The 26,863-nt window shown below is 39.7% G+C and overlaps 1 protein-coding gene across 1 annotated transcript in view; it reads right to left on the bottom strand.

Moving 5' to 3' along the window:
- Positions 1–21,426, bottom strand: part of nrcama (neuronal cell adhesion molecule a) — a 61,020-nt gene extending 39,594 nt beyond the window's left edge. The window contains 1 exon segment of the mRNA XM_042511146.1: positions 21,282–21,426. The gene's annotated coding sequence lies outside the window, so the exon portion shown is untranslated.
- Positions 21,427–26,863: the final 5,437 nt, after the last annotated feature.

The raw sequence follows: 26,863 nt of genomic DNA, 5'->3' as shown, positions 1-26,863 counted from the left end.
TTCAAATGAAACCTTGGCAGGTATGCAATAGAAATTTCATCAGTGCTTTATGCTCTTTTTCATCATTTTTGAGAAAAGCCACTTTCAAAAAGCCACGTTTCCTTATGTTAAATGTACAGTTGGGGTCTTGTAACTATAAAAGCAGGTGTAAGCTGCCATCCAAATGGATCAGTCCTCATTTTTCTGCCTATTCTCTTCCACTAACACCAGAGGAAAACACGATAAAATAGTCTGTATTACTTAAAGCACAGTGCCCAGGCAGCCATGAATGAAGTCCGACTTTCTCACTCTTTGAAACACGTTCCAGACACCAGTTGCCTCGGAGCTGACCGGTGCAAACAGCCAAAAACACAAAAGTAACACATTTGCTTTTTTAAAACAAATATAGGGTATCAGCAGCAGACCAACAAAAGAAAAGAGGTTGAAGGAATTTGCAACTGTTTTTCAGTTTATCACATCGCCAAGCAAGACGTAAAATGCGTGATTATTGTGAGACGTAAAGCCACACTGTCTTCGTCGTAATCCATGGAAGCAGTGGAACCTGAGCGGTGACGACTGTTTGTCTGGAGCCTGAAGGTTGTCTGTTCATCAAGTCGCAGACATACCATCTGTGTGTGATGAGATTTGGTGTAGACCTTGGGCTTATTTATTACTGTGGGTGTGTGCATGCGTATTGTGCGCCCATGCACATCTGTCTACATGTGCCTATAGTCACAGAAAATGACAAATGACCTAATTAAGATGGTTGCCAGGTTGGGTTCAGTACACCGTGTCATTGTGTCATATTGAGACAATGTTCCACAATACCATTTACAAAATCCCCTGGCATATTAAAATTGGACAGGTGTGATATAGTCGCCTCACATTGGTGGTACCAGGTGTAATCAGGACATACTGCTGCAATAAAAATCAGTGTAATGTGTATGCATGATTTGCCCCAAAGGTAACATGTATATAGTGAATAAAAGCGGACCCAGAATAGAACTCTGGGGGACCACACAAAAGAGGAGCACGGTTTATAATGTGAGGATGGCCTTTACAGATGCCTCTGAAGTCTCCACTAAAGAGTTTAAACACACATTGCCTTATAATGTTTGTGTGTGTGTGTGTGTGTGTGTGTGTGTGTGTGTGTGTGTGTGTTGGACACAGAGACTGTGAGGGGAAGGGGGAGTTGGTAACCATGGCTATTTGAAGGTTTTTTAATTTGAACAGTCTGTGAGCATCCTTCAGATGACAGACAACACACACAGACCAGTCCCACACAAAAAGAGCGGTCAGAGGGAGCTGGGTTTAATCAGAGAGATTTACTGCCGCCTGGAAGTTTTTTTTTTCCCCCTCCAGAGGTTAAAGGGACAATTCTCCCATCCCCACTGTTCCCACTCGACACCACACAATGGAGTCATCAAGAATGTCACACATACACACAGAGGGATGGTAAGAGTGAGAAAGATAAATCAAGATTAAGGAACAGTAGGAAGTAGCATTCCTCTGCTGCTGATCCTCTGCTTAGATTTCTGGGAAGGGGAGCGTATTGTAAAAATGTCCAGGTATGAGAGCTCTCTGGGGACAGGATTCAATCATCAGAGTCATTTTACAGCCCCAACAGAGGGAGTGTATGAAAGCGAGAGTGGAGCAGGAGAGGGAGATGGATGAACAGAAGAGTGGGAGGTCTGGAGCAACAGACGACGAAACAGACTGTGGAGAAAGAAGATTTGTAAACTGAGTGAAAAAGACGGCCACCATCAATGCAGATTATGACGCTCGGCTCCATTAAATCGGTCACAGTGAGAGAGAGGCCTGCCAAGGAGTTTGATTTCTATGTTAATGAATGACTTCTGCAGGCTGTGCAGGGGGTTGTTTTACTTATAGAAATACTTTTTTTTACATCTATTGTTATCTCCATAAAACTGACAATAGATATTTTTTAAGAAAGACATTTTGACATGACACAGCAGGAATAGTACAGGGGTAAATAATGAAAGGAATGATGGCTGAGCTTCCTGATAGCTTCCTGATATTGTGCACACTAGCTCACTGGTTTACTGTAACATATACTGGAATATACCTGCATCACCTCTGCTTTCCCCATTATGACAAGTCAGAATGTGTACTGGCAAAAAGGCTTGTATTTCAGGAAGAAGGTTTTAGATGATATCATCCAACCATTTTAGGATGTTGATGATATTGGCTTCTGCGGGAAAGGAGAGTGTTTCCCCGTCGCCAAACCTTGCCCCCAACTGAAAAGCTACTTTATTAATGAGTATTTGCTTCATAAACTGAATAATTTACTTCAAACTTCATTTGTGGATGTATATTAGGTATTTTTGCAGTTTAAAAGTATAGGTTCACATTTTTTAAGTGTTATCTTAAAGCAATATTCATGGCCAGAGTTAGACAGAAAGTTTTTTTAGTTGGTCACAGATTTCGTGTTTAGCTTTTAAACATTACCACTTGATCTTTAAGCTTTTTTAGGACTTCAGTACTGGCTGACTTAAAGAAGCATTTTTGCACATCGAGCGGTATAACACCTTGGTGAGACCCCTGCCAAGATGCCAACCACTGTTTAAGACCAACAAACAATATAACCGGTTGTTTTTTTAGCAAGTCATTGCCATGTTTCCAGCATCTGTTTAGAGGCTCAGCTTTGGTTATTTGCTGCTGATGCTGGGTTACTGGGAACGTTTGCCAAGAGAAGAGCAGCAGCAGAAAGTTTGCTTATCCAGCAGATATGATCTGACTCCCTGTGGAAAAAAGATCCGATGCAGGTATTGCTTGAGTGGAGTTCTTTCGATACGATTTGATTCTGGGTTATTTCAGTCAATACCTTAAAGTTATCAAGTACTGATACCCAACCCTAGTGTCCACTGTAGACAGTACCACGAAAAAGGCTTATTTTTTAACTAGTTATCGCTGCGTTTCCAATGGTGATTGTGCCACCAAAACCGGTTATTTTAAGCCAAAAATGATCTTTTTCTAACCATAGCAAACTTTAAGGTGGCTGTGTTAGAGAGGAGATAAGGAAAGATGCGAAAAATTACTGCAAAAATCAATTGGATGAAACTCATTTGTTTTTACACTTATTTATCAATTAGTTCACCAAATATTCTCGTCAATAATTTTCTCTGTTTGACACAAAATGACTTGATAGTGGTCAGTATCACTAAAGAAATCAGATACATCGAGATCTGAGAGGCTGTAGCATCACCATGGAGATTACCAAGCACAGCCTGGCCATCAGTGACATGACATGTCAGCAACACGTTGGAGAAATGCCCATGCAGCCAGCACGCTAGAGACCATCTTATCTGAATGAAGAACACAAAGAGGAGGCAAGGGAAAGGCAAAGATGGAGACAGATGCAGAGTGAAAATGAGTGGAGGGCAGTGAGAAATGGAAACGTGGAAATGAGAGTGTGAAGAACAAAGGGAGGGCAAACAGTGGAGGGTATAGACCTATAGGATGCCTGGGAGATGTCTAATATTGACTGCATATCTTCCAGTGAACACAGAGAAAGGCAGAAGAAGAAGGACAGAGGATTGAGGCCTCCTAATATTAGTAACACCAGAAGAGAGGGATTTCTCTATGTGATCTCATTAATTTAGGACTCCTTCACAAAAACTTGTTCTCAGGCTTAAAGCTGTGATGAGGAAGTGACAAGCTCACACAAAGGCAGCTCAGACACACCGCAGCGGCTCACTGTGACAGTCAAGAGTAGATATTACACTTGTGTTTGGCAGTGAAGCTCTAACCAAGTGAGATTACTGTAAATGGGATATCACTTTTTTTTAATGGTTCAACAAAGCCTCTGCGTGGAGACTGACGCCAGATTGTAGCTTTATGATACTGAGAAAAGACTGCACACGCTTCTCACTCTTCTGCTTGTCTCACGCCACACAAACAAAGCGCCTCACAGCTGTGTAATTGGTATATCCTGCAGGCAGACATCGTGCGACGCGAGACACTTTGAAGGATGATCAAAACTGGAGATGAGTGATGACAGGCGATGACATACTGAATTTGCTATTTTAAGTTAATATCAAGGAACTATGGGGATGTATGTTCTTTCTTCTCAGTACGCCTCCCTCCGGGTAAATGTGGGTAGGGATCAGGCTATGTCCTGCTGACAGAGCGTCAAACATGATATTTAATGTCAGTCCAAACTCTGGATTTTGATGCAGCTTAAAGGGATGCTCTGACCCTCCTCACACAGATTACCCCAGGATGAACCCCAGCAATGTGGGATTAGTGGCGTGATTTTTCACATACAGTATGACCTCTCTACATAGATGGATTACCAGATTGGGCTTCATGACACAGGTCCAGAGCCTCTGTTTTAAAGTGGAATCACGACTGCAGCAGCAAAAATATATATGAATGCATTGTTCATTCCCCAACTTACATACTGTACGACAAGCTGGACTCAAGTAAAAGTTATAGTCTCTCCATTTACAAGCAGGCTCTCAAGGTGATAGACAGAAAACCCAAAACTCCATATCAATGCAAAATTCTTGAGAAACATGACATCCTCAGTTGGGAAAATCTAATGAAATACACCGACATTTTTCTGGTGTTTAAAATACTAAATGCTTAGACTCCTCCACCAATCAGCACTTTAATTAAACAGAAAAACTCTAATAGGAGAAGGTCTGCACTGAGTGGGAATCATCTTTGCACCAGCAATACAAACAATAATACCACTTTGAAATGCTAGGGGCAGAGAGGGACATTTGGAAAATTGTCTGTTTCTTCTTTAAATGTCTACTTTTTTGTAGGGGTAGTCTTGGGATAGTTTCGGTGGTCATTGTTAACAGTGAGAGCAGTGAAATGCTAATATGTAGGGTGTGCATGACTGGAGCAAGATGTAATAATCTGTGTGTCTGTGCACAGCTAACCCAAAGTGACTAATTACACTCCACTCAGCAGTTCCACTAGATTGAATGTGAAAGCTCTAAAACTCACTTCACTCGACCTGCTAGACTTGACATCAACAGTCCACTTCTGACAAAGGACTTGGAGCTTCAAGAGGACAAAACCGACCGTTACCGAAACAGCAGCATTAAGCACTGGCCAGGGCTCTCGTGTTCGCTGAGTAAACGTGTTTGTGCGCTTTGCTTTTCGCATGTATAAGTGCTGTATTTGTTTATGGCCCTTGAGGTCAAATAAACACTCAACAGCATTGCGTGGCTTTCGCCTCCAAAGCTCTCAGCTTTGTTAAATGAGAGCTACAGAGCTTACATTTTGTGAGGTAACAAAAGAATCCTTAAAAGGCAACAGGGGCCTCATGCAAATGTTCCTGAGGCCATCCTGAACTATGTAACCGCGATTCGTGACCTCACCTGAGCAGCAAAATGAGAGAGCGTGGTCGGACTTATTTGGATGCTGTCATGGTTCAGTAACACACTGATGTTGTTGCTTCCTTGCTGCGGTACGCAGGATCACCGTAGCATAAATCGGACACACGTGCATCTATATACTGCAATTCATACACATGAACCAAAACAGACAAACTTACTTTATTTGCTTCCCACCTTTGCCCTGATTTTCTTTAAACAAATTCATGCTGACCTGCAGTCAAATCCAGTCAACAACAGACTCCAGTCTGAGAGGTTCAAAGAGTCACAGGTTTACAATATGCTATTATCACCCTCTTGCTATTAAAATCCTTTGGATAAAAATGTCTGACAATGATAATCCACTGAGAAAAGACTCTGTGTGTGTGTCCCAATAACCTCATTATTCGACACCAATGTTTGAACTGAGGAGGACTGCTTAAATCTATCCTTTGACACCCTTGCACGGCTTTTGGAGCAGAAAAAAATCAATATTTGAAGAGATGGGTTCTTTCACACCTGCCAATCTCCAAACAATCCCCCAAAGACTATAATCAACACCTCCTCTGTTCTCATCTCTGGAGAATAGACTCGATAACATCAAGTATTTTTTGCCACATCTACATTGATACATTTTCATTTTAAAATGGCATTTTGAAACGTAAACAATCTTTGTACAAATGAGTGTTTTTGCACCGTTTCAGAAAAAAATCTCTCCTATACCAACACACTGGGCATGCACACAAAACTGATATAAACAGGGAACAGGTTGCAGTTGATAGCTTAGTTACAGAAAATACAATGGAGATGACCAAAAGTGAGACCAGCGGACCAACGGGGAGGTGGAACTGTTTCTGAAAGTAACACATGGCTTTAGGGCGGTTAAGGCAGTGGAAAACAAGGTGGGAATTGCTGCAAAGCAAATACAGTGACATAGTGATACCAGCAGGAAGCATTATCCTTCACCAGACGAGCATGTCGGTGGAAAAGGAGTAATGTTACTCACACAAGAAGGATGAAATCACAAAAGTACGCAGACCTAGTTATAATGTTTTGGCTTTACAAGCTGTGACTGAAGCAAACATGGAAGTCTGTGTCATTGTTTCTAAAAATCTCTGTCTCTGCCCATCTGGAGTTTTCAAACTAAAACGGGGTTTGCATTTTTTTCAGATCTCTGTTTTTGTAGTCAAGTCTCCTGGGTTTGTCTAACTGAATAATTAATAAAACAAAAAACGTGACTTAAGACAGTGTAAAATCAAAATAGCGACCACTGCCCTTTATTTTCTTGACCATTATTTTCCCACACAACAGCAAAAGTTCCCAAAAACTTTTCTCTGCCCTATAGCAACTCAGACAGACACACATTATAGAACAATCTGTTACATTTTAACAATCAGCCTGAAAACTTGATCATCTAAAAATATTTGATTTAAAACTGGTTTAAAATCATTATTTATTCTAATATAATCCATACTTTATATCAGCTTTACATGCAAAGGCTATTTGGAGTTTCACAACAGTATTCTCTTATTTAATCACCTTGCTTTAAACATGCTGTTTGTTCTGATGCACCAAAAGACAGGAGTCATTGGTTCATATCCCTCTTACATATCCTGCCACAAGGCAAATAGCCAACATTGGATAATCTGTAGAGCTCTCTTCTGTTGATTATAGATACAGACTAATATTTTTTCCTGTTAAGCAGACCCTGACCAGCAGAGTAATGTGACTGAAGCGCAGACAGCGATCTGTCCTGTAAACTGTAAAACATCCATCTTAACATGTATATAAAGTTTTACTGCCACACTTTCTTAAAGAAAAACATCTTGTAAGTCTACACAAAATGACTGCAGCGTCACGTGTACATGTCACTGTACCAAAGTAGCAGACCCTGGCAGCTTGTTTCCACTCAATCTCTAACCACACACACACACACACACAAACACACACACATAAGCATACGCTATTCACTGCTGCCCACAGGGCTGTACAGCCTTGTTGGCCAGTGGTGCTGAGCTCGTGGCAGGCCAGACAGCACGCACCCAGCTGTATCTCTATACAAAGGCCCCAGTCAGCACTTTGGTACTCTAAAAACAGATGCTGTCTGAGCTGATGAGTGTACCCTCGCAGCAAAGCAGCCCCGGGTTTACATTGGGACGGTCCACAACCCCATCTGTGCAAATGCATCCTCTATTATGTTTACTAGCCTTGTTTGAGGAGAATTTACATCACGACACCAATAGAACTGTTGTTTTGTTGTTCATTTTCGGGACAGTTCACCTCAGAATCAAAAATACATATTTTTCTGCTTGGCTGCAGTGCTATTTATCAGTCTAAATTGCTTCCAAGCTTCGTTCAGCGCAGTACAGTTGGGTAGAAAGAAAATACTGTAGTTCCATCATGAAACTGCTCGCAACAAGGTCTGTGGATTATCTTGAGTAACTGGGTCATGATTTCTGGAAAGACACATTGCTGGTGAGTTTTTTCGAATGTCTTTTTTTGGCATTTTGAGCACCAAAAGCCGAGTGCCATCTTATTCTATCATACTGGAGAATGCAGACATCTCTATGGCAGATATCTCCAACACGCAAAACAATCTAGATTGATAAATATTGCGATAGGTAGGAGAAATTTGAATCTGAGGTGAACTGTCGCTTTAAGGAAATCTTTATTGGTGTATTTTGCTTGTAGTTCATCCAATTGTGCTTTGCCTTAAAATGAACTTAAGGAGTATTGAGCAAAAAGAAAGGCGGTATTGAGCAGGATAGCAGCTCTGTAAAACATGACTGACCATGAAAATCTTTTGGCTATGGTGAGAACTGAATCCCCCTTCTTTTGGCTAAAGGAAGCTCCATTTAAAAAAATGCCCATCTGACTGCTGGGATTTTGGCTAACCAAGATAAACTGAGTTAACCCACTCAAGCCTGTGTTAATGAGCTTGTGAAAGATCACAGTACTGTCTAAAAACGGGGGTTTCAGCTTTCAGTTGCCCTGCGGGTCCCCGTGCCTAATCCCAGGATCAATAATCTTGTTGTCAATACAACCCCATGTGCTGATACCTATTGATTTGTGATACTTGATAGACTATCAATCAGTGTGGGTCTAGAGTGAGAAAAGCCTGTCTTTGAGTGAATTACAAATCACAAAAAAGGTACAAATAAAAGGAAATTGACACCAGACGATGCAACAACCATAAACAAATCCTACACCTGATTTAAAGACTCTATTCCTCTCCAGATTCTCTGACAGAAGAAGGGCAGTACACCCCCAAATCATCCCAAATTCAACCCTGCTGTGTGGAGAATTTTGAGTGCAAGTGACAAAAGCAGCAAAGCACTCAATAATTCATCAGTCAGTATAGTATTTTGTGGCCTGGCTTTGATACACCAAAGCAGTGGCGGTGCTTCTAAGCAAGAAGATAAGAGACATATTTTTGCATATGTGAGAGGACATCAATTATTCACCTGCAGTCAACCCTCAAGTCAGTCTTTCTCTGTAGCTTGCAGCACACTTGCAAGACGTTGGACCAAAAACACCTGACATAATTCAATACAACAGCTTAAATAGCAATTTAGGGCGGCTTAACATTGTTGTTTTTAGCCATTTTCCGGTGTGCTCGGGTGTTTATTTAATGCCTGAGGCATTACAAAGTATTACATTGTGTACTGCTTTGTAGTTTTAGTCACTAATATCTCTACATATTTTTCTAAATACTGTAAAATTATGTCATGCGGCGAGCTCGAAATGCCTTAATATCACGCAGTATGCCAAACACAGGAAGCTGCATTATTAAAGAGGCATAATGGGCAATGGACCGAGAGATCCTTAAAGGCCCAGAAACACCAAACTGACATCAGAGAAGTAAAGGCAATGAAGGCCAACTGTTGAGTCACCTCACGTCACCTGTCTTGACCAAAAGTTGCTACAACCAAGGACTACAACCAATGGCCAACTACAATGTACGGCAAGGAAATAACTCTCCATACCAGCAGGCGGTCACAGTCTGTATTTGTACTTCTAAAAGGGAAAGTGGGAGACTGACAGGATGGATTCAAGATGCTAGTTAGCCAGTTAGCACATCAATAACACAACCCAAAGTTGAAAAAACAAACAATATCGACTGTGCATGAGCAAATGATAATACAAACAAATACACACCATCTGTTAAAGAGCTCAATGGCAAAATCTTATCTGAAAATCTATCTGATCCTATCTAAAAAAGTTTGTTTACTTTCCTCACTTCCGTTTCGCTTCTCATGCTTCTGAGCTGAAATGCTAGTCAGATTGATTTTATTAACTAATGGGCCGTCTCTAATGCTAATTCAACATGCTGGATGTGAATTAGCTGAAAAATGGTGAAAAGGGCCGACCACTGCCAACGTTGTGGAACACACTGCAAAAACTAGGGCGACAGATGTTCACCAATGGCCCAACACTGACCGATGGCTGACCATCGGTTTGGCGTGTCAGGCCCCAACAGTTTAACACCAGAGCTGTTTACATGATTAAATGATCTGCCTATTATTTTCATTTATTTTATTAATCATTTAGTTTGTAAAACATCTCAAAATACAAGAAAGTCCAAGCTGGCTTAATAATTTTGGCCATTATATCCAACATTATCATACCACAAATATTACATTTAATATTATGAAAAGGGTAAGAAAACCAGCCAATATTTGTATTTGAGATGCTGGAACCAGTAAAAGTTTGCATTTTTTGCAAGTTAGTAACTTGTTATTTCATGCATACAAAGGTAAAGGCAAAGGTAAGGAGAAGGATGACTGCCTCATTTCAAAATGTTTTTGAGAGAGGGCTGGTCCCTGCTAAAACATTTATGAAGTGAATGGTTGTCTACATCGTTATCAGCCTTCTGGGCACAAAATTTCTATATTATATTCTCTTTGTTGTGCAGGCCAGTGAAAGGCAGATATACATCAGTCAGGTCTTCCCTGAAAACACCAGCTGCTGAGGAGAGGAGGATAAAGATTGATGTATGAATAGATGGATAATTGATGGGGAGATAATAGAGCTGGGCAGCCACAAAATATATTAGAAGTGCATCAAAGCTGTGCGATATTAAATGCTATTAAAATATCATAAAAGAAATAACAGGCTGTTTCAGTCTAGTAGTGATGTGTGTATTGACAGACTAATGGATAGAATTGTGATTAGAGATGCACCAGTTTTTCAGTATGGGCCAATATTTGTCTTGTTGTCTGCAGTCGTCCTATCAGCATATAAGATGACAGTCAGTAATGGCAGTTGTCGATGTTTTTCTGTTGTGTCATGTCAGTTTTGCTCAGGCTGAGACATCCCATGATTCTGGTGACAATAGCAAACATGTTTAGGATGAACTGAGGTCTTTCACAGTACACTCACTATCAAGAAACACATCCTATTATTTCCCTGATAATGCTTTAAAACCATGACGTGACAGTGACAGTTCATGTGATCCAACAGTTACGGGACACTCCCTGGTCACCTGATAGCTTGTGCTCCCTGGTTATATGAGTGTGCACATGGAGGAAACCAGCGTGGGAAAAGTATGTGATACCCATTTTAGAAAAGTAGCTGCTCTCCCACTTATTAATGGGCCTTTTGTAAAGTTAATATCTTGCAGGTAATTTATCCCGTAGCCGTAATGGATGACTGGCTTGAATGAATATAACAAAGTGAAGGGGCTTCCTTTGCCTTACAGACTCCACAGACACTGATGCATTGCAGTAATCAATACCAGTCTTTGAGCCAGTTGTCTGCTTTTTTTTCTCTCCTCATATATATTTGCTTGCATGAAACTATATTAAGGTTTAAGTGGTATGTCATAAAAACAATTCCATAAAAACTACCAGAAACTACAAAAAAAGTGATACTTGCTTCTTGCAGACGGTGGGGAAGCAACTGAGCGTTGGGTAAAGGTTAAATGGGCTTTGTGAGTCACGGATCAGAGCGGCGAGTGGAGGAGAGAGGGAGTGGGCTGAGGGTCAATACCAGCAGTGTGTATATGGTGGGAAAATGCTGGGAGGAAAAAGAAAGCTGGGCAAACAGGCATAGTGCAGAGCCGTGTGCAGCCCTCCCAGGCATGGAAGTGATTACAATTTAAAGAATGTAGATGCGTTCAAATGTCATATATGATAACGTCATTTTTACAGCATAACAACCTTGTTTCCATGGAATAGTTTTTTGTTGTGCTAGAAAAGAAAGAAAAGATGTCAACAATTAGCTTAATTTCTAAAGGATAGGAGTAGCCTCAGTCATTTTATGTCCGACTAATGTTGTTAAAATCTGTTGGTGGCACTGAGTGAATTTACGTATTAGAAATAATGAAATCAAGTCCTCTGTGGCACTGCATCTCTGTGTGTACAGTACATGCCCTATGGGCAGGTAGTGTGTCTGATTTCAATCTCGCTGTATGATTATCTTCACTGTGTATCTTTGCCGTCAGAGCAGGGACATCAGGGTTATCTCTTCCCCACAGACCAGACATCAGGAGAGCAGAGGTAGTGGCTAATTTGATAGAAAATGGCCTGATCACAATCTGCTCCTCCTTTTGATCAGTACCAGCCACAGAGTTTCAGAGAGAAAATCACGTCAAGTTTGTTTCATGCAAAGGTGATATATCCACATCCTCAGCTGAAGTGTCTCATATCTCATGTCCGACTGCAATAAGCTAAAGTGCTACAACAGCAGCCGCGGCTGCATTACGTCAGGGTGCAAAAAAAGCAAGGTGAGTAAAGCAGCCTGGCTCTGATGGGACAATGCAGGGTATCTGGCAGCCCAAAAAACAGCGGGCTCAGCAGTTTTAGGGGTGAAAGAGACAGAGAGGACAGAGTGGCTAAAGTGGCAGGGTGGGGCATTATCACTGATGTGAAACGCCAGTGACTTTTATGGGCCGACATCCAGAGGCATCAAATGATGCTGAGCAAGAACAAACAGGAAATGTCTTATTCGAACAGTAAGTCATAGTAACCACAGCCAGACCGCATCGCAGTGTGCTGAGACACAAAGGTGCGTTAACATGGGTTTATGTGCTGTTTACAATTGAGCAAGTTATCATCACTGGCTTTTAATCAATGAAAATCAATATAATTTTAATCAATGTAGATGCAGAGAAATTACACGTACCCTTTTTTTGTACATGCAGTGTATATATTTTCTACTCTGAGCCTCTAATACACCATGCCAGTGTCCCAGTCTGGCCTATCATGAGACTGCAATTGTAAGTACACACACATTGTATGTGCTGCTGTACATCTCTTATATAACCCATTGAAAATTTTATCATAGTCCTGTGGAGCAGCGCTGTATATGCTGCACATATACGTTAGGAAGTGAGTGTTATATGGGGGTTTCCACTGACCCTGCACCGCACAGTCTGAGCATACAGTTTCAATCAAATTAAAAGTTGGAATAAACAGAGCATGTTTAACAAGACAGATGTTACACGACTCTCGCTTTCTCTCTTCAAGATGAGAATCTGTCCGTCTTTAATTGGTTTATCTGATAGCAGAAACATTTTAAGTTGATAGATGTCTTTTCCACACTGCCTCTGTTCTCCGTCCTCCTCATTTGCCGGTTTGACAGTTTGTATCTTTTTTCTACAAAGACATTCTTTCAGTACGAGGAGAGGGCACTTGTTGAAGGCGGGCTGCCCTCAGAAAGGCCTTCTCTCTGGGGTCAGACGAGTAGGATTGAGGACACATGCGGGCTCCATTGAACTGGAGCCGCTTTTCCCACACCATACACAAAGTGATGATTAGCAGATGCGCACAACAACTAAGCCACAAAGTATATGTCTTACTACAGGAGTCCCCCTAAATGCTACTGGAAGATAGAATTCACAAATGCTGCTGAGATCAACTTCACTAAATAATGAAGAGACATACACACAGGCTGTCTACAGTTATTAAACACTTAGTGCTTTTTAAGACCTTTTTAAACTCATTCTTAACTCAAATTAAGACAGATTTTTGGACAAAAGAGACTTTTCTTATTGAAGAAATGTGGTCCCATGCAGAAGTGGGTTTTATGTAGGAATATGGTTATTATTGGTTAATCCACAATTCCTCAACAGGTACAAGTATAAAGTATAAAGAGACTATCAGGCTATATTATATATTATGCTATATACTATATTGAAATATTTCTATAATTAGAAATGTGGACTTTCATGCAGAAGAACTTGACTCATTTTGGGGAAAAAAATCAAAAGATGGATAAATGAAATTACATAAAATGTTTGTGACAATCAAGATCTCACAAAGCCAAATTATGACTATAAAATAAGACTCTTTAAAGGAGCAGTGCGTAAAATTTAGAGGGCTTTTGTGGCATCTAGTGATGAGGATTGCAGATTGCAACCAGCTGAAACTTCTACCGGTTAGATTTCCTTCAGTGTTTATTGTTCAGAGGCCAAATTATCCACATTCATCTCTTCTTTTCCAAAACAAAGACATCCAGCTATTTAAACCAGTAATAACACTCAATGTAGCAGTTACACAATAAAAAAAATGTATTTTTACAAAACTTACAAAACATGGTAGCACCTACTTATATGTGCTCACCTTTTATCACTGGTAAGATCCAGACATTCAGGAGGTTTTTACTGGGAGCTAAATTATCCAATTATCTTCTTCTAAATAAATGGACCAGGTGATATAAACTGTTAAAATAGTTTTACATTTAAAAAGCTGTGTTTTTCCAAAACGACTGGTTGCAGAGGGGGCTGCTAATGATAGTGATCAATGCAAAAACAAATGACTTTATCTAGAGTCCGTGTTTTGTTTGTCCATTCTGGGCCTCTGCAGAGACATGACGGTGTGACACTGCGGACTCTGTAGGACCTGCTTCTTTTGTAGATTAAACAGCTCATTCTAAGGAAAACACTAGGATTCTTATTTTTAGGTGATTTTACAATAAAGAAAGCATACTTAGCGTACTGTATTCCATTTCTGCCAATATATCCCCCTAAATCCTACAAACTGGATCCGTAAGACTATTTAATGACATTTTAAGACTTTTTTAGGACCTGCAGACACTGTGACACAACACACAGGGTGAAATCTGCCAACATATGTTACCAGTATATTCTGCAGATATAAATGCCCCCTGCAGTGTAGGAAATGACACCAGTCTTGCCACGGGGAATATTCGGGGACCTGCGTAGGTGTAGCATAAACATTATCAGCTTCGGGCCAATGAAAAGCCCTAAAAAGCTATACATAATTACACACTCTACAAATCATGTGTAAAGGCTCTGGTAAGATAAATTTCCCATCAAACTAATCTCCTCATGGCTGGGGGTAAAAAGATGTCTACCTTTGAGAAAAGAAGCTAAAAATCTCACTTTTTATCCCTCCCTAAAGTGATGATTCAGTCCTCTACAGAAAAAAAATCATCCATAGCTGACAGATTCAATTATGCCCTTTAAAAACATCTTTAATAATAATTATTAAGGCTGGTTGGTTCACACCCGTCATGTGACCCTGGTGCCTTGAACCAATTGGATGTGTGATGTGATAAGAGCAGCTCTTTAATGGCTTCTTTGACCCAAATCCTCACTAATCATTTTAGAGCTGTGACAAAGATCCTGCTGGATGGGGGGTAATATTATTTTTAAGCCTACTGTACGAAGAATTAAGCTCCCACCACTGGGATTTGAACATTTTCCTTTGTTTCCCTTAACACTGTTAAAAAAAGAGAATATATATAAATAACATATGCCTCTGACAGAAGTTTACATATTACGATTGTTGTCTGTAAAAGAGCCAAAATCCTCATACTTCCCATTAAATTTCTTTTTACCTTCATTTTTCTTAACCTTTACGCATCACTTTTCTTGTGCTGTGTTCAGACCCCTTTAAGGCAACAAGCAACTTGGCGAAAAGTGTTCCGCAAATTGCAAGAAATAAGTAGATTTAGATTTTTTTTTTTTTTTTTAAGCAAGGGGAAAATATCCAAAAAGACCATTTCCTTGTTTTCATTTTGGGTTTTTTGCTTTTTTTTTTTTTTTTTTTTTACTTCTCTTTGTGTTTTTATTTATCTATTTATTTATTTAGCTAATTTTTAGGTACATTTCTTGTGCTTTTGAACAGGTTTTTTTTCCATAATTTTTGGAGTAATTTCCTCTTAAGTTGCTAACTGTCTTCTTTCCATATTTTTAAAAGAAATCAAGCCAATTTGTTTAAGTTTCAAAGGGTTAATCTATGAGTGGATTAAACTTCATCCACCATGTTGAAAACAAGTGATCTCCTGCATATGGCTCAGTACATAAAATTAAATCACCCGTTCAGACAAACATTGCTGATATGTTTTTACACTCAGCAAGTGACAGCTACTACCAGTCTGGCAACTCCTCTGCTCTCACCCACTCTCCCATCTGTTGCCCACCTGATCCACACAAACAACTCATCTGCGGCCCACTGATGCATTATGGTACACTAAAAACATGTATGTGTACATTATTGACCTTTAAAAGCTTATTTATCATGGGAATGTGTCCATGACTGTGTGTGCACATATGTGTGTGACAGAGGTGGCATGCTATGTCTCCTTTTATTAATCTCCAGTCTCGAGCTCTTCTTCAGATGCGTCCTGGCACAGCTGGTGATCACAGCAGCACGTCGCTCCTCTCTCTTCTTTTCTATTCTTCTCCCCCTTACTGCAGCTTTCCTCTCTCTTAGTCATTCCACTCATGATTTTATCACTCTTTTACCCTATACTGCGCTCCTCTCCATCCCTCTTCTTTCCTTTCCTCTTCTCCTTTTGTGTTCTCGGCATCTCTTTACCTCCTCTCATCCCTCTTATTTTCCTATTTTTATTTTCTTTCCTGCAGCTCAAGGCTGAGTAGATTTAAGACCTTTTTTAATGCCACTTGTGTGCATGTGAGATTCCAGTGCTTGGATCCTCATCATGACTTGTTTAAGAAAAGGAATTTATCAAATTATTTAACAAAAAAATTGATGTTAACTATTATTGTAATATTTTACAATGCAACGTCAGAAAAAAATCATAAAATCCTGCTTTCCATGTCTGAGAATTTCTAAGAATTTTTATTAATCTAAGCCAACTTAATACCAGCTAAGACCTTATTTTTAGACTGATGAATTCAATGTCTATAATACAACAACTTGTACTCTTATACTGAGATACTGTGCGAGGTGTTAAGTGCTGGGTTGCAACTAATGATTATTTTCATTATCAATTAATGTGACCATTATTTTCTATATCAGTCATTTTGTCCACAAGATATCAGAAAATTGTAAAATAGTGACATCATACTGTCCTAGAGCCTGGGGTGACATATTTAATTGTCTTGTGTTGTCCTAACAAGATTTCAAAATCCAAAGACACTCAGTTTACAATGACATGAAACAGACTGGTAGCAAAACCTTATATTGGGGGTTTTTGCTTGAAAAGTGAAATCATTACTCATTGCAATTTTCTGTCGATCGACTGATTGATTAATTAATTAACCGTGTCAGCTTTAGTGTAACATCACAGTGGTAGAAATATACCTGACATTAAACCCTCGTGCTGAAATCCAGCATGTCTGACACAGCTGTTATGTTCACAACTCCTTATTGTGCAAAAACTGGGTCTCTCCCATCTCCAAGCAATAACATCATCTTCCCCCAAAAAAAAAACACAACAAAAAACCATCTGTCTTGTTAGGAAGGCTGCGAGAACAACAGCATCTGCTCAAATCAGCAGCAGAGTATCACACTCCAGCCGCAGCTTTAACTTTCCCCCATTTTCCAATTCATCAATCTTCAGCCAGTCATGATAATTTAATATGTCCTGGTCCTTTAATGAAAACAGCCACCCAAACATGTCCGTCCAGCTGTGAGCCGAGAGTGTGGGGGTGTTTATGTGATTCCCCCCCAAACCCACTATCATCGCCGCAGGGTGCTGATGCTATTAACCCTAAGCATACTGAAGAATCTATGATGCTAATTGTATGCATTTGGCTGCAGCCCCCACAGTGGTCTAATCGACGTGAGCTTATAAATCCAGACTGAGACAAAAAAAAAGCAAAAAAACAGGATGACTTCATTAACTCGTGCACCTGCATACTTCACTGATGGTTGCTTATTTAGAGAGCAAGCTTAACGACCTCAAGGGATGAATTAAAAAAAGAGCCATTGTTTCCTGGTTGCAGCAGTGTCAGAGGCAGAGAAGAAGAATCGAAACCCTAATTGCAGCATTGTGTTACACAAAACATAAGCAGCATTATGCAGCTGGAAAATGCAGATGTGCAAACAGTATTTTGAACAGCATTTCCTCAGTTTATCAGGGACGGTGTGGGCTGCAGGCAAATCATTACCCATATGAGTTGACAGTGATGCTAATTTGCAGTTTTGTAATTTTTTTTTTTTTTCAAGACAAGTGTGCCTGTGTTAAGCAGTTAGTCAAGAAAAAGAACAATTTTGTGCTGGTTCCAGGCTTTCAAACGTGGATGCATTTTTTTTGTTTGTTTTTCACTATTTAGTATTGCTGATTTCATATATTTCGACTTTGGACTATCGGTCTACACAAACATGGCATTTAAGGTCATCCCCTTGAGTTTTTGGAACTTGTGATGGACATTTTTTCACTACTTTTAATGATCAATCATTTAAAAAGTGTGAATTCCCCTCATCTTGTCTTAAACTGTTGGCCACACAAAACAAGCAAAATGAAGGCATCTCTTTGGACATCAGGAAATTGTGACAAGAAATTTTCATTTTTTTCTTAAATTTAAGAAACAATTTTTCCCTGGCGCTCCAACAGGGGGTCCATGACCCCTGGGGGTCCTGAGCGTTACTGCCAGAGGAGCCACCAAACTACTGATAATTTAAATTTTGATTTACTTTTTTTCTATTATTTCAAAAATTCAAATGTGTCTGAAAATACACATGAACATAAATCCAACATATTATTAGCAAAAGGAAATTGGGTTAAGTGTTACCGATGAATCCTTGCCCAATGATGAGTGCTGGCCAATGCTAAATCACTGTGTGGCACCTTTTTTTCTTTTTTTTTTTACTTAATGGCCAATTAGCTGTATTATTACGTCAAGTATACAGACATTCTTGTGAACCACAGTGGATTTTTTTGTAACTTTTCGAGCAAGAGACTGATCCACCATCCACCTCAGAAACCACCAGTCAAAAGAACAGAAGGTAAATGGAGTTTTGTACATTTAATTTCTTTCTTTAAATGAAATAAAAGAACTTAACCCAATCCCCAAACAGCCCTGAAAGCAAAATTATGCGCCTCTCCGTGACTGAAAATTATGTTATCACTTAAGGCGACAGAATGAGAACCTAAACCACCATAAGCTCCATCACCTGACTTGTGTCTAATGGGCCATGGATAAATAGGAGAGCGGGAGAGTGACGATGACACTGCATCTGCCGTGAGTAATGGCTCGGCGATGGCTCCGCACTGACGAGTCTGGGGGAGTTACCACAGGAGACTGAGGTTGTGTCTGTGACTCCGCTTGGGGGGAAAAAATCTTGCCAACGTGATGCCAACGCACAATACTTGCCATGCCACAACATGATACAGCACTAGATTTTAGGTATTTCATAGCAGACATTCTGACTTATAATAGTATGAAAAGCACAGGTGTTAGTTATAACATAACGATGACAGTGCTTTATTCCAGTCTTAAAGGAATTTGCCCATTGTTTAATTTGATGGTTTACATCTGTGCTTTTTCTTCTGTGACATATCGCCATGTCCTCTGTGAAAAAGGCCTACAAGTGTTAAATAGCCTGATTTTTTGTTAATGTTATACTATGATTCACGAACGAAAGGTCATAGCATAACTGCAGAGAGCCTCATTAGGAGTATGGCTGTTATTTAGAGGAGAAAATACAGATATCACACTAATATGGTAAAAAATGCTGACTGGGGCTCTCAGAATGTGGGTTAACAGGCTGATATTAGCATTCAAGTGCAGCTTCAACACAACAGAAAGCTTCCCATTCACTGCAGCTGATCACAACTGAATAGCTTTACATAGAAAAGATGTGTGAATGCTCAATAATAATAATAATATAGGGACATATTTGCATGAAGTATGGTTTAGGGTCAAAGTAAACAGTGCAACGTGTCATATTCTATCACATGATGTGACAACAACAGCAGATGCAAACATTAACACTGCGTCAGATAACTCTAAACTCAACATAGTGAGATTTTTATTAACATGACAGTGTTTCTTCCCACTCTTAGACTGTTTTGTAGTCAGGTGTGATACACTGATCACATACATTGCCAAGCATCTGATATATATCACCAATCAAACAAACGTGTTCTGCAAAAAATCCAACATACTGAATTGTGGCCCCAGTGGGAATGAAAGCCTGTTTGTTATCTGAGCGACAAGACGCCTCTGCACACGTCTATCAATTTGCATCTTTAAATCCAAATGTCAAAACAATTAGGTCTTTAGCACAGAATGATATCCGGCAATATAAAATAACCATGTTATATACATTAGGCTACATCACATTCATATCAACATGCATACAGTTTCTATCTCCACCAGATAATTTTGAGCAGCAAGTACTTCATTTCCTGCATTCTCGTGATTTAAAAAAAAAAAATGTAAAGGGAATCATCAGAGGTCCCACATTAGGATATTATCACAATACTTAAGTCACGATACCATGTTATCACTATGTAAGTCACAATACAATATTATCCTGATACTCAAGTCACAACACAATATCATCACGATATAAGTCACAATACAATATTATCACGATACTCAAGTAACAATACAACATTTTCTCAATACTTAAGTCCTGCTATTGCAATTTTCAATGTATTAACGTATATGTATTATAATAACATATGTTGCGATAAACTGTAATTTCATTTGTCCTTGCAATATCAACAGTAATTTGAAAAAAAATATATTTGCACCAGTGCATCCATACAATATTGTCAAAGCATTGGCAAAATATCATGACACTATACTGATTTTTTTCGCCCATGCCTGCAATTTATGGCATAAAACTATCTGCTATTATGAGGCTTATAGGATTCCTTTGCTAAAGTGGTTTTCAAATCCAAGAGGATGAATCATCTTCTTTGATTGACTGTGACAAATCCAATGTAAACTCCAACTTCTGATATGTCCATGCATCTGCATTTGGAGGAATATTAAAAAATATATCTCCCTCTATCAGACAATATTTTGCGAGGAAAACTGGTAAAATATCAACATCATTTTTCCTCCAATGAGCCCTGTAATTTATTTTATGGAAAAATCTATGAAAAATGTTGATCAATAATAGAAAAAATACGAGGTTTTTGCCCCCACCCCCTACACTGTTTGACACCTGCTGACTATCAATATCTCTGCATCTCATATCTGCAAACAAGGCCTCAGTGCTGCCTTGCTGCCTGCCTTAAAGTCAACACACTTGGACTGACAGCTGGAGGAGCTGAGCTACATCTGGCAGCAGCATCACCGGCAGACATCAAATAATCCTGTGAGCCTGCGGGCCTGCCTGCACCGGCCGGCGGCAGCAACAATAAGCACAAACCCTTCTGCTACTGCTGCTGCTGCAGCCACCGCTCCATGCATTCATCCAGCCCAGCAGCCGATCAACACATTGCTCTCCCTCCCTCTAGTTGCTTTGATGGTTGCTCTTCAAGATGCAGTACATGCAGTGCGGTGAGGCTGCAACGGTCTGCCTTTGATGCTCAGCAGAATAGAAAAAACACGTCAATCGGCGCCCATATTGCTATATTATTTGCATCTGGTCATCCTAGTCAAGCGGCAGCACCGGGATGCTTGTGAAAATAAAATAAAAAAAATGTGCACATTTGACAAATCCACTGCACCAAGCGACATATGAGGAAACTGAAGACAACGGTAGGGGAAGAATGCAATCTCCATCTTTAGAAAAATAAAATAAAAAAGGATAAGAAAGGCGCGTTCAAACTCACCGTCTGCTGTAACCGGCTCCTGCTTCCTCCCCTGGCTTTGAGTGTGTGTTGATGCTGGAGAAAATGAAGAGGTGTGTGTGTATGTGTGTATGTGTGTTTGAGGGACCGTGCCCGGCCGAGTGTGTGTCCGTCCCCCCTCAGCCGCTGCAGCAGCAAGCTGTGGTCCACACGGATCCTCCGCTCTCCTCACCAGCTCCCCCGCCGCTGTCAAAAACCAGCAGCCACAGAGATCGTCTATGCTTTCGACAAGAGGACTCACTCAGGAGCGAAAACCGGGCACCTTTAAGGGGCTGAAGGTTGTTGAAATTGTTTGATACCAGATGAACCGCGCTACAAGCCTTACCTTGGCCCTGTTTTTTTTACCCGTATAGACCTGAGCAGATTGGCTAGATGTCTTTTAAAAACATGGGAAGAAGGCAATGAGCAGCTTAAGAGAATATTACCCAAAAATTAGCAACAATAAACAGGGAAATTATCCGAAAATAGTGCTTAAAAATAATACCAATAATAATAATAATAATAATAATAATAATAATAACAATAATAATAATAACAATAATAATAATAGCTCTATTGAACAACTTCAAATATGTAATCATGATAAATATAACTATAGTTTTTTTGGACATGTTTCTCTAATTTCTTTAAAGTTTCCACTTATTTCTGGCAATTTGCAGGACAGTTCATATATATTCGTTTGTGTGTGTGTGTGTGTTCATATATATATATGAAAAGGTTTTTGATTGTCTTAAAGGCAGCACAAGAGAAGTGATGATGCTTCAGGTTCTAAGGGGTTAACCCTTTGAAATATGTATTGATTGTATTACACATTATAAACATTCACTTTACATTTTTTCCCACCCCAACAAGACAACAGTCTCTACCACATGTGTTTTCTGGTACGTGACAAATATTTCAGAGTGAGACCTCTGTATTTCCCCTCCTCTATCTGACAGTCGGTGCCAACCTGGTGCAGAAAGAAAGAGAAAAAGAAAATCGCAACTACAGCGACCCCGTATTAACGAGCGGCAGCAGTGGGACCTGCAGACAGATATGTGAGAAAAAAAAACAATAACCCTGCAGAGATCTATTATTGTTGCACCTTATAAGATATCTGATCTCACATTTAATCTTTCATGGCTTTATTAATCAAAAATGTATAAATAAAAAAACAGGAAATACACAACATTATTTTATTCAAGTTCATATTAAAAAGACAAAATTCAAGCGACTGCGCCCACAAACAAACGGGCACCGTGGTGACCTGGGACACTGTCGGTAAACTGCATTGTCAACTGGTGGCCTTTCTTTTTTGTTTTCAGTCATTTTCTGCCATTTCTCTATTGTCAGTTCTAGAAAAAAGCTTAAAATTCCCCCAAAATACATGGAGTTTGGTATGTTTTAATCAGACAGTCTGAAGGACACATGTGAAAATGTGTCATGTGGATTAAAATGGATATAAATAGCAGGTTCTGGATGTTTCTCATGACACACCAGACACACCTGTGTGTCTTATCTGACACATTTTGAGCTGCAGAACTCACACAGCAGCTGAGTGTGAACAACCATCATTCAGTTTCAATCCGGGACAGCCGAAGCATGTCTCTCACACATTAAGACCCTGACATTTATACCAGTGATGTCCACTCTCTCACTCTTTGTCTACCAGTCAAATGATTGCTTTAAATAATATACCTGACATTTGTTTAAACTGCATCATTTTTTATGAAAAGTGTTGAGAATCAAACCTGCAGGCTTGGCTTTTGCTGCCACGGCTTATTCACATATAACTCACTGTAAAGCCTGTTCAGGTCATCGGCACTGTGTGGGGAAAAAAGGGTGTACATGTACAGTTTCTTCACATGATAAATGCATGTAACACTCAGCTGGCGCCAAGGGGCTTTCATGACTGAGTCATGAGCTGTTGCTACAAGTGATTGGGACAAGTCCTGGGGGAAGGCTGGGACCAAAACAACGACAATTTTTGGCAATAGAGCTGTTCTCACAAAACATGATTTAACATGAGATGAAAATGCATGTCTGCATTCATGTGCAAGACTCCCAGAAACCTGTAGAGTTCTGCATCAGCACACTGATTCAAATGCGTAACTGCTTTCCAGGGGTGTGACTTAAAAAGCATTGAATATTTTTCCAAACATCTTAATGTTGATCCAGAGGACTGAGTTTACATTGCACAGAAGCTACAAACGGTGGGCACAGACAGAGCTGTTTGACAGTTGTGCACGGCTGTTGGACAAATACAATGTGTGTGTGTGTGTGCAGGTGTAACTGACTGGCAGAGATGTGTGGAGAGTCACACCACCGTGTAAACTGCTCTGCCATTTTTTTTTGTCAATGAGGAAACGATACGACAGACAGATGTGTTTTTCTACAATGTGACATTACAGAAATACTGCTGGGGAGTGTGAAATACTCTCAGACACTTTCAAGATATTTTCATTACAATTTCTCAAACTGTGTCTCTGTTACATACGTCTATTATAATATATATATTTGAATTTTATTTATCCTTTAAAGTTATTCTTTGCAGGATTAAATATAGGATTAAAACGGAAATAAACAGTGCATCATCTCATTGAGAAGTAAACCCCAATAACCATTACTTATGACTCATTAGAAGTGTGTGGTGGTGTATTTATCAGCAGAGACTCTGCCGTTTGCCTATATTTTCTCATTTTCTGTGTTTGAGACGTTTATACCACAGCTCTCAGGTGAGGTCAGGGCTTTATAAAAGGATGGCAACCAGACGCCAGACCATAAGCAGAAAGCATTTAAAAAATACAGCACCAAAAACACAAATATAGCGAGACAAAGTGCCACATGAGAGTGAGGACACGGTTACACATGAGCAAATGCAGGCGAGTGACCGTCGCTGGGAGGCAAATATTCATCAATGTTAATTTCGCTAATGTGTGACCATACTCTAAACCTGGGATTTGCTTTCACTTTTGCTGGCAAGGGCGTTTACATAGACTGACAATCCTGCATACCTGTTTCAAACAGACATATCAAGCAGGGCAAATAAAAAAATCAAAACATAAGAGACACAAAACATAGGATTTGGGGGCTAAAAAGAATCACAGCAAATAATAAACACTGGTTAAAAGCACTAGAATTGTCCTATAAAAACTGATTTTATAACACATTTAAAGATAGCAAGAGAAGGTAAAGTTTCTAAGTTTTTGCCTTGCAGCTAATTCCAGGATTGTGGGGCTTGAAAAGAAGAGGCAGATTTTTTTCTGTTTGGCTGTTTGGGACCATAAGGAGATTTTTTTTGATTTATAGCTACTGGACTAAAATGTTAGTAAACTAGATATGTACGGTAATTTACCCAAAGCTGCAGCGAATTGTCCAAGACAAAACACTCGTCATGTTCCAGTATCATTTCACATTTTTGGGATCTGTGCCAAGCCTTCTCCGGGGCACTGTGTACTTTAAAACCAGTTTACACAGGATGGGATATATTATAGCGCGACAATGTCTCTTTGACAGATACCAGCTTCCATTCTTTTATCATTTACGGCCTTCCTAACTTGGTCAGAGAGCAACATCACCGACAATCAGTGATGTGAAGCACCTGGGGAACATATCCTGAGATGACCTAGGTAAGAAAGCGCAGAAGAACTTAACTTATGAGCCTTAAATGAGTCTTTTAGGTGAGTTTGTCCTCTAGCTTTGACAAATAGGACGCATGAATCCTGTGTTGGCTTTGCACACACACTTCTAACTCCACAGGGAATTTTTTGCTGGTATACTTGCATCATTGCAGTGACTGTACCCATAAATTATGATCACCTGTTTAAGGCTGGCAACCGTTTTTTTATCTATTTGCATCTACAACCAAAGATTCTGATGCTGCAGCGCATTTAAAAACAAAAGCAGAGCCATAACAAAACAATGTGAGACGACTTGTACAAACTTCTCCTTGCATGCTGGACTGTTGTTTGTACAAGAAGAAGGCACATCCTGGCAGACGTTAAGCTGATAAACATTGCATGCCACCGCAAGGAGCTTGAAAACAAGAGGAGAAAAAGTGAGCCAACTCCAATGTGATCGCTCAAAAGCCCACTTTCAGCGCAAAATAAAGGAGGTCGATTGTGTAACACATTTCTGCCAGATCAGGGACAATTTTAGGCAAACGTGGGCACACATACATTGAGAAGACTGTAAACGAGAACTATGACGGTTGCTAGGGAACACCATAAGACCAGACAATTCAATTCTGTTTGAGGAGGAGGAGGAGAGACGGATAGCTCCTGCCACAACAAGCAAATAATAGTGCAGTGGTATGAACTATATTTAAATATTTCCCTCTTCTTCGTGTAAACACAGCTTGGCAGACTTTACCTAAGCACTTTGGCCTTTCACGCTCAAGCAAATTGCCAACAGGATGAACATTGCCACAGAGTGTTAATCTCATGTTCACCTCATTTGTCTGTCTTGACTGTGCTTGTCAAAGATACTCAGTCTCCACACGGCTGAGCAGGAGACAAATACTGATCATTTGATGGTGGAATTTTACAGCAACATTACACGGTTGCATTAAAAGTTTTCAGATCAGCAAAACTGTGTGTGGTAAAATTATCAATCTCACCTGAAAATTCTCTTCTATCTGTACCTATAAAAGGTCTGCTCACCTAAGTCACTTCCTCCATGTGGTATCTAGTCATTCAGATAGTTTTTGGCTTTACAAACCCAGAATTGAAGGTATTTACTCTAGAAGTATAGTCCTTCTTAAGCCAACAGTGTACATGAAGGGAATTATGTTCATGCTGCTCATACATTGCGCCACAAATGATCATTTGAGTTTCAGTTTCTTACCCTGTGTTACACTGAATACATGAAGAAGATTCAGTGTTTCTGGCATGCCTCAAGGGTGAACAAAGAATCCTAAAACCAATTCTTGATTAATTGAAGTCATTGAGGGCTACAGCAAAACGATATAAAACATCTCTGACACAACTCATGCAGTATAATCCCAGTCTTATTTATCTAGCGGGCCTTCATACGGCATAGCCTTTTACCAAACTTTTTTTTGTTGTTGTTGTTTTAATGGTCATTGATCATCAAAAAAAAAAATCATCATCAAATCATCAAAAAGCAATCAAATCTAATAAGTCACAGTACTCTGATGAAGTAACTAAAATACTTGCATTACTTATTACACTTTTAATAGTGTAACAAGCCATTTGTAACCTATTACATTTCAAAACTAACACTCCCTACACTGACTATTAGCAGTTGTGTTTTGGGATTTGGGTGAACTGACTCCTTAAAAAGGATAGTGTGTTCCAACAAGTCAAATTCAGAAATTAGCTGTCTTGCTTGTGGACTTTTTGTTTGCCTACTTGTGCATCAGGAACAGCTGCTTAGCAGTCCTTGGTAAATGTAAACTTAGACTTTATGTACCTATTTGTCTCTGAAAAAAACACATTTTCTACTATAATACCAGCATTCAACGTAAATACTGTTGTAGGATCATTTACTCAAGGTTTTGTCGTGAATGGAAAGACCATTCTAGAGCAAGGCCAAGTGTAGGCAATAGTCATAAATCAGAAATG

Source organism: Plectropomus leopardus, chromosome 22 (assembly GCF_008729295.1).
Source record: "Plectropomus leopardus isolate mb chromosome 22, YSFRI_Pleo_2.0, whole genome shotgun sequence".
Taxonomy (NCBI): domain Eukaryota; kingdom Metazoa; phylum Chordata; class Actinopteri; order Perciformes; family Serranidae; genus Plectropomus; species Plectropomus leopardus.
This window is presented reverse-complemented; position numbering and strand designations above follow the sequence as displayed.